Here is a 10,000-nt window from a genome sequence, read left to right on the forward strand (position 1 = left end):
GGCGCGCGTCCCACCGGGCGTGGGGACACGCGCCACCGCCTACCACCTCGACCCCCCCTTTTTCCGGTCTCCTCTGGCGGCGGCCCCACGCGGAGCCAGCACCCAAACAAGGCACAAAAAGCAGCGACCGGAACCGGGGGGCGCAGGGAGCGGGAGCGACAGGCACCACTCAGCCACGGGCACCTCAAGAAGGCGACCTGGAACGCTCCAGGAGCACCACGGAGAGCCAAGGCGAGCGCGCACCCGACACCCCCCGAGAGGGGAGGCGGAGCACGGTCGCCGGGCGGCCCTGCCCCCGCCGGAGAGGGCCGCCCACGCGTCACAACCAAGCGGGCGAGGCACGACTGCCACGTCACAGACGACCACGGCCCACCCGGCACCTCGAGGCCGAGGAGCGAGGGAGAAGAGGTCGGGCCGGGATCCGCACCTCTGACTTCCACACGACGCCGGCAGGCGCGGAGGAGAGACCAGGGGGCCCACGGGCAGAACGAGAAGATCGGTCCAGTTCACCAGGAACGTCCGTCCCTCGCCTGGCGCAGCTTAGGCCCGGCCCAGGAGAGCGCAGCGCTACCACATCGATCACGACGGCAAAGGGCGCCGGGCAACGGGAGAGCACGGCGAGGACACGACGAGAGGCCCACTTCAGCCTCGCCGGCCCCGAAGCCCAGCAGGACGAACGGCAGCGGACAACCCCAGGGGGAACGCCTGACACACACTCGACACGGCACGGAGCCATCGTGGGAAACGAGACGGGGTTGCCGCGACCGCTCCCGGTACCGCCGGCGGGGGAGCGCACGGGAGGTAAAGGACCCCTCGAGACGCCTTCTTTCCCCCGCCACACTCGGGCTCCAGAGGCCGGAGGCGGCACCGCGGCCAGGATGCTCGGATGCCCCCAGAAGAGCCGGCGCGTAGGCCCAAGCGGGCGGCTCGAGGGGGAAAGGCAGGAACGGGCACCACCGCCGTCGTCGCAGGCAGTCCCCGATCCCACACGCATCCAGAGACCTAACCCCTTCGGAGACGAGCACCGAAGGACAGTGTGTCAGCACACTCCTGCAGGCACAAAACCTCCGGCTCGGGCTTCCGAAAACCCAAGACAGGAGACCGGGGACTGCGCGGCCACCAAGCCGACCTCCAGGAAGGGAGCCTCGGTCACCTTACCCTAATCACGACCCCATCGGCGACAGAACCGGAGCCCACCGGGACAACTGGTCGACCTCTTTTCCGGGGGGTGGGGGGGGGGCCGCCGAGGTTTCCGCGGGGAAAGGCCCCCAGGGCCTGCCTGGTCTCGGACACACACGCGCCCGTGGACCGCTCCCACGTCACGCCGCGGAAGGCAAGGAAGGACTTAGACGAAAACTCCACTTTGATTTTTCAAGTCCCAAGTCCCACGCGGGCCAGCGCCTACGGACGCGCGGGACCGCCAGTGCACCGCCTCGGCCACCCACGCAAGCGCGGACCGCCCCTCCTCCACGCCGCGGAAGGAAGGACTTTTGCCCAAACTTTCAAAGAACCGTGCAGGCCGGGCCGGGCCGGGCCGGGCCGGGCCGGGCCGGGCCGGGCGGGGGTCGGGGAGGCTCGGAAAGCCGGCAACAACGCCTCGGTCGGTCGATCGGTCGGTCGGTCCGTCACCCACACGAGATCGCGGATGCCTAGGCTGGAAGCTCAGGAGGAGGCAGGCTGGGAGTGCTGGTCGACCTGCCTGGGCCGCCACCCAACCGCACCGTGCCCGGGAACGTGGCGACAGAGTGCCCCTCTATACCTTCCTGCAGGTACAATCTCCCGCGGATGAGCAGCCGGACGCTATCTCACCTCCCCGGGACGAGACTGCCTGGCGTAGCCGAGCTCCTGCAACTCTGGCCCGGCTACCGCAGCCGAATCTGGTCCCTTGATCGCTCCGGAGGAAAAGCGGCCGGCAGGTGGAGCCCGAGAACACCCTCCCAGATCAGCTCCGAAACCAAAGTGCCAAACCACCGAGGGGAAATCGCACGGGGGTACAGGCCGCCAGGGTGACACCGGCGGCGGCCCTAGAAAATCACCCGCGGGGAGGACGCGACTCGGGTGGGTGGACTCGCCGCGGCTGCAAAGCCGAAACCTCCGTGGAGCCCGAGAACGTCCTGCCAGATCAGCCGGCTGGCTACGAAACGAAAGTGCCAAACCACGGGGCGGGAGTGGGGGTGGGGGGTGTCGCACGTGGGTACTGGCGTTCACCCACCGCCAGGGTGACACCGGCGGCGGCCCTAGAAAATCACCCGCGGGGAGGACGCGACTCGGGTGGGTGGACTCGCCGCGGCTGCGAAGCCGAAACCTCCGTGGAGCCCGAGAACGTCCTGCCAGATCAGCCGGCTCGCTCCGAAACGAAAGTGCCAAACCACGGGGCGGGGGTCGCACGTGGGTACTGGCGTTCACCCACCGCCAGGGTGACACCGGCGGCGGCCCTAGAAAATCACCCGCGGGGAGGACGCGACTCGGGTGGGTGGACTCGCCGCGGCCGCGAAGCCGAAACCTCCGTGGAGCCCCGCCTCCTGCGGACGAACCCCAAGGTGGGGTGGGGTGGGGTGGAGGAAGCGGTGGCGCCAGCAGTCAGATCCCGGAATATAGCACCCTGGGAGGAGCGGGGGGGGGGGGTGTTTGTGAGAGGGACACGGGTCACCCAGCCGGACTCGCCGTTCCCTCTTGCCACCCAACCCCGCCGCCACCTCCTCACTCGCGCCGCCGCCGCCGCCGCCACCCACCCACGCAACCCACCTCCTTCCCCACCCCCATCCCCGGCTTTTATTTTGTTCTGTTTGGTTGCTGTTTGTGGGGGGTGGAAGGGAGGGAGGGAGGGAGGGAGGGAGGGAGGGAGCGTGTTAGCGAGCGCGAGCCAGCGAGGGAGGGAGGGAGGGAGGGAGAAAAGAAAATCCTGAAAGGACTCCGAAAAGACATGGAAGAATAGCTGGGACTCCACTCTGAGGGGAGCAGGGTGTGTGTATGGGGGGGGGGGTGTAAGTGTGCTGGTATAGCGGGAAATAAAAAATCAAAATGTCAAAGGGTGTCTGTCAGAGCCGGGGCGCCGCATAGGCACTCAGGCACCTGCCTGTTACACTTTGGAAATCCCCTCCTCTCTCCTATGCCCCACCCAGAATAAGAACTAAGAACACCGGCGTAGAGGCAACGATGGCCTCAAAAAATATAAAACAGCCAGCAAGAGCCCCAAGATCACAAGCAGCTCTGCCCGGCACATGTGAAAGCCATCGAGATAACAGGAGCCTTATGCCTCACTCTCTCCCTCCGAGGTGATGCCGCGCGCGGAGACTGGCTGCAATCAGTGCCTCAGTCCATCTCTGTTTTTCTTTTTGCCCCCCCCACCACCCTTGGAAAGAAGCCTTGGGATACAGCATGTCACCTTCATGTGTGACTTCAAAGCGCCCATCATTGATGGGCCACTGATGAGGCAGAGGTAGAAAATGAGAGAGAGAGAGAGAGAGAGAGAGAGAGAGAGAGAGAGAGAGAGAGAACCCCTGTACTTGGTGAGCATGCCGACCAGAGACCAGAGAATATCGCCTGCCTGAGAAAATGAGGGGAAAATGTGTTGCTAGCCCGTTGACTGGGTCACACCGATATGAGAATATGAGTTTAACAAAAAATGATGAGCCGGGCCCTAGTCCAGGAGGGATGTGATCGATCTCTGGGTCAGATCAGGCTTTCATCTATCACCTTTGGTGGACATCTGACTCGGAAATCCCACCGAGGGTGGGCAGCAGGGCGGTCAGAAAGACAGCGATGCCAGCTGGAGGTCCAGAAAACCCGAGTTTCCTAGAAGTGTGTGTGTGTGTGTGTGTGTGTGTGTGTGTGTGTGTGTGTAGAGTGAACGAACGCCTCAGAAGTGGATCTGATCTCCCAGAGGTTACAGAAAGCGAGGAGAGGAGTCCGAGGGTGGAGTCGACCCAAGTTCAAAGTTCGCTGTCATCCATGCTAAGAAGCCAGCCAGCCGATGGTTGGTTGGTCGGGACAAAACCCAGCAAAGAATACAATTCACACGGGGCGCTCATGGCCGGCCAGTGGAACTTGTGGAACTTCTGGGAGGGAGGGAAGGAAGAGGGAAGTAAGCGCTATCACACTCTTTTCTCTCTCTGCCTTCCCTCCTTCCTCCCTCACCACATGAGTAGCGCTCCGCCCTCAAGCCAACTCCCCCAAGGGCAGGAAGGAGGAGGAGGAGGAGGAGGAGGAGGAGATTTCTGGGGAGGGAACAGTGGAGAGATTCAGGCCCCACCTCCCCAGCAATGATCTCACAATCATTGACACTTCAGTCGTACTTCAGGCGACTTGCAGTTATTTAAATAGGTGTCCGCTAGATGGTGCCCGAGAACCGGGAAGAGGATGTGGGTCTCTGAAGAAAGTGTGTGTGTGTGTGTGTGTGTGTGTGTGTGTGTGTGTGTGTGACAGAGATTGTGTGTGTGTGTGTGAGAGAGAGAGAGAGAGAGAGAGAGAGAGAGAGAGAGAGAGAGAGTGTAGGCCAAGTAGGCCAAACCATAACACCGGGGACTGGAAGGCTGGAAGGCCGTGGGCAAGACAGGCAGGCATTCAGGCAAGCAGACACTGAGAGAGGCAGGCAGGCCAGCTGGCAGATGGACACACACACACACACACACACACACACACACACACACACACGAACGCATGCACGGAAGTGAAGGCACACACCCTGGACCCCCTTCTAAGGAGGACTCAGAAAAGTGGATCAGGGATCAGAATGTTTGGTTCAAAGTAGAAGAGCCAAGAAAACCTGTGGCATCGCCATCCTCTGGTTTGTCTCTTTTCCCTCTTTCCTATCACCCCCTGAAAATGCTGGAACCGCAAGTCTAAAAGTGTGTGCGCCACAAATAAGAGATGGAACCCAGAAACGGTCCGGGAGGACCCGGATGATAGGAAAGATGGCGGGTTCAAAGCCAGCCTCGGCAACCTATTGAATCTCCCAGGAACTGAGCGAGGCCCTGTTTTCAAGTCAAGAAATAAAATAGGGCTGAGGGTATAGCTCGGACGTAGATTTGCTCTGGTTTCATTCTCCGGCACCAGAAAAAGAAGGACAGAAAGAACAAGGAGAGGGGAAGAACACGGGGCTGGCTGGGGAGCACATCTGGGGACTCACAGCTCTTCTTTTCTTGGAGGACACACACTTGTTATCTGAGGGCTGGGCAAATGGGGAGCAGGTGAGGGAGGTGAACTCTCTTCCCTCCATCGTGGACCACTGCCGAATGTAGGTAGGCCTAGACTTCTCTCGTTTATCTCACTGAACATTCTGTAGCCTCACAAGATCAATCACCGGTAAACCGAAAGAAGAATATTCTAATTATTGACCCACTTGTCTGCTCTCTCTCTCTCTCTCTCTCTCTCTCTCTCTCTCTCTCTCTCTCTCTCTCTCTCCTGAATTCATAAGGACAAAGGTGCTCAGGCAAAAGCATCCACCGGCTGCCTCCTCCCACCGCACACAGGCGCCTTCTGTCTTCCCCCAATAAATCTCAGCTGCGGGTTTCACCCAACAACCCAGGGACAGAGGAGAGACAGCCAGGGCGGAATCAGGGGTCCTTCACTCTCCTTTTGAGGTCAAAGATATGCCAGTTACAAGAGTAAAACCATTCACGCACACACAATTGCACAGAGGTCTCGGGGTGATGATGTCTTTTTATTCATTCAGGCGGGCCCCCGGTATACCTGAATGACTCCAACCTGAATGACTCCAAAGAATTCTCCTCATGTCAAGAGAAATCGACATCCCCCTCCCTGCATGACAGAAGTCAATCGCAAAAGCAGACAGCTAGCTAGCTGCCTTTTTCTCTGATATCTGCACCCACACCGGCACTCCCGGCACTCCCGGCCTGCGTGTCAGTCAGGGAGGTGTGTGGCAGGTGGAAAGGCCTGCAGCTTCTGCCAAAAGCAAAGCAGGTTGTGTGTGTGTGTGTGTGTGTGTGTGTGTGTGTGTGTGTGTGAGAGAGAGAGAGAGAGAGAGAGAGAGAGAGGGAGGGAGGGAGGGAGAGAGAGAAATCTGCTTTCTCCGCAAAGACACCGCTTCCCTGAATGACACACAACTTTTTGTTTTTTTCTTTTTCCAGTACTCCAAACCGGGAACAGTCTAAATCTGAGTTTTACCTCAAGACCTACTTTCTATTCTTTACTTTGAAACGGGGTGGTGGGGGGGCTCACTAAGTTTCAGAGGGCCTCACTAAGTAGCTGAGGCTGGCCGCCATCCTATGATCCTCCTGTCTCAGCCTACCTAGTACAGAGATTCCAAGGGAATCCAAGTAACATTTCCTTTTTTGAGAGTGCACTATCTTTCTCCCATCCATCCGTGTCTCTGAATGGGGAGGGGGGGTTTGTCCAGTTATCTCTGCCTCCCTCCCGGTAAGCCTCTCCTGTTACCCTCCTTTGTTCGTTCATCCTATCAGGGACACACAGGTCTGACTTCCCCGATCCAAATATATGAGTGACTTGGTTAGCAGAATCAGGGGCCTATCTGGTAGCAGCTTAGAGAAAGAGAAGAGGGTTTGTGTTGTTTCACCTAAGTATGAGAAAGAAAGAAAAAGAAAGGAAGGAAGGAAGGAAGGAAGGAAGGAAGGAAGGAAGGAAGAAAGAAAGAAAGAAAGAAAATGAACACGCCAGTGGCAGTCGTTGCCGCAATGACACAAGGCTGTCCTCCTAGAACTCTGGAGGTGGCTGAGACAGGGAGCAAGATGTCGGGTTTGCAGCCAGCCAGCCAGTCAGCTAGCCTCCCTCAGAAAAGCAATGAGATGTCATTTCCAAATAAAAATAAAAATATTTCTGGGGGAGCCGAGCCGGGCGTGATGGCCCACGCTTGTCATCCCAGCATTCGGGAGGCTGAGACCGGAGGAATCGCGGTTCGCGGACTGCCTCAGCTACTTGGTGAGGCCCTTCGTGATTCAGTGAGGCCCTGTTTCCAAAGAAAGAATAATTACAAAAAGAATAGGGCCGGGAGTAGCTCCAAAGTAGAAGTAGAAAGATGACACTGACACCGGGTTCCATCCCTATTACCGCTAAACAAAACAAAACAAAAATAGGTTTTGGAAAGTGTCTCTCAGAGGTAGGGTGCCCCTTAAGTTTCATTGCCAGCAAACCACCAGTGAGTGAATGAATATGAAGGCCCTGGGTGTAGCTTAACGATAGAAGAATGCCCCCGGCTGGGTTCAGTCCCCAGCAGCAGGCATACCGAGTGAGTGAGCGATGAACCAAGATTTTGCTGTTTCCTTTTTTGATATTCTTCTCTTGGAATCCTTTTTCGTTTTATTTGTCTATTTTATCTATCTATCTATCATCTATCTATCTATCTATCTATCTATCTATCTATCTATTTCTGCGGTACCGGGGATGGATGGATGGATGGATGGATGGATGGATGGATGGATGGATGGATGGATGGAGCCCAGGAACATTCTTCCTCTGAGCTGCACCCACCCCATCCCCCGCCCCAGCCCTATTTTATGATTCTTTATAGGGTGTCACTGAGTGGCAAAGGAAGGGCCTCACTAAGTAGCTGAGTAGCTGAGGCTGTCCGAGAGCCTGGGATCCTCCTGTCTCAGCCTCCAATATGCTGGCATTATCAGCGTGCACCAGCCGCCGTGCTTGGCTTATGACGGGCTTTGGGTATCGGTGCACTAGAGTCTCACGGCCTACTGTAAATCAAATCATATCAACAATGGTGGGCTGTTTGCTGCTGAATTTAAAATGGTAGGAGAGAGAGAGAGAGAGAGAGAGAGAGAGAGAGAGAGAGAGAGAGAGAGAGAGAGAGAGAGAGAGAGGTGGGGGGGGGCCTAAAACGACAAAAAGAAAGAAAAGGAAAAGAAAAACCCTTCTCGACGAGGTCACTTTCAGATTCGGGAGTCTGTGTGGAACAGACACACACACTATCTATCACTTGTAGGTCCCTCCCACCGAGAACCACTCCCTCTGGAGTTCCCATTTTAATTAATCAATTTCTTTATTTATTCATTGTGTGGATCTGGGGATGGAAACCAGGCGCATTCGACCTCTGAGCTACACCACCCCAGGCCCCATTTTTTTTTTTATTCTTCATTTTGAAACAGGGTCTCACTAAGTTGCAGAGGCCCTCTGCAAACCACCATCCTCCTGTCTCAGCATCCAGAACGCTGAGATGCGAGCGTGGGCCACCACGCCCGCACGGCAGCGGCGAGTTCCCGTTTTTTTTTCAAGAGATAAATGGCTTCATGGGTCACACAGATCCCAGGGACTGGAGTGAACTTTCACCCTGAAGATCAGAGGTGGGGGGAGGGGAAGGGAAGGGTAGGGAAGGAGGTGAAGTAGGAGGCTGGGAGCAATAGCTCAGTCTGGAAAGAGCAGGAGCCACAAGGCAAAGTTCCGTCGCCCGAGGCCCTGCCTGCATTCCAATAACAAAAGGCATTTAGGAACAGACATTTTGACCGGTCCTTGGATTTTTCCCTTTTTCTAAATGGAGGGTGGGCGGGAGCAGGACAGCGCGCGTGCGTGCGCGCGCACGCACACACACACACACACACACACACACACACACACACACACTCACGGACACACTCACGGACACACTCACGGACACGCACTCAGGCCCACTCAGGCTACAGGCCCAGGCCGGGCGGGGCCTAAACCAGAGCTGTGCCTTCCACAGCTTCCCACCCCACCCCCACCCCCGGAGCATGCCTTTGTCTTTGTCATGACTGGATTTGCAAAAGGAAGCCGCCCGGTTCCCTTGACCACCACCTCGTTGCCAAGGTGACGGTGGGGCGGATCTCTCTCACCTGCGCCAATGCGCCTGCGCAGCCCAGGCTAAAGACCCGCAGCTCCCAGCCCTGTTCCTTCCTCCCATCCCCCACCCCGGCGGCCTGCCAACCCCCCTTCCCTCCCCCCCCCCCCCCCCCCCCCGCCATCGATCGGTATTTCTCGCTCAGCTCAGCCAGCCTCAGCAATTTAGAGAGGGAAGCCAGCTGAGATGGGAAGATCAGGGAGGGGTTCGTTCGTTCGACCACAAGTTAAGCAAGTGAAGAGTGAGACTCTTAGGAACCTAGAATTTAAAAAAACAAAAAACTCTTTCCACAAACTAAGAATTCCCGGCGAATCATGTGACCCGCTGCTAGCAGAGGAATCTGTCCCTGAAGTGCAGTGGAGCTAAAAGGGCAGCCCAGAAACCCAGGCGTGGAGATCGATTGATCCTGTGGGAGAAAGGTGTTCATCGTGGCGGCGGATGACCTAAAGCGATTCCTGTGTAAGAAGTGACCAAGTGTTGAAGGGCTCCATGCTATTGTTGTGTCAGATAGAGATGGAGTACCTGTTATTAAAGTGGCCGATGATAGATAATGCTCCAGAGCATGCTTTGAGACCTGGCTTCTTGTCTACTTTTTTTTGCCCTTGCAACAGACCAAGGGAGCAAACTTGGACTTTCAAAAAACGAAAGCATCATCTGTTACTAGAATACCTACCAGGTGGTTCCGTTCAATCGTTTACCTTTGGTGGTGAGCTTCATAGCTAGCAGCAGTGCTAATATAATACTGGATTAATCGTCAGCCTGGAAAAGGAACTTGCTCCATTATTTGAAGAATTGATAAAAGTTGTGGAAGTTTCTTAATCCGACAGCGGCTTCACTGTGTACCTTGTCTTCATTATAACAACACGATATCAACCCAGCGATCTTTCGACCACAAGAATACTTTATTCGTGTACTCAAGAAAGGGCCACTTTTTCACCTTATCCTAAAAAAAATGTGTCTATAATTTACAGATTGGTTGTTATATTTACTTATATGAGGCCTTTTTTTTTTTTTTTTTTTTTAATTTGGTGAGATCTTGCCATACCACAGAAATGGTTCGGTCTGTCACAGCTCCCATGGAGTTATTCCCAGTCACCAGATATGAATGAGACTCTATTCAGTGGATCAGAATCAAAATGGTACATTGATCCACTTGAGCCATTAAGTATTCCCTATTGTACAGTAGTCCCAGGCCTGCCTGCAAGAAGGCAGCAG

This window comes from Muscardinus avellanarius (genome assembly GCF_963383645.1).
Source record: "Muscardinus avellanarius genome assembly, chromosome: 21".
NCBI lineage: Eukaryota > Metazoa > Chordata > Mammalia > Rodentia > Gliridae > Muscardinus > Muscardinus avellanarius.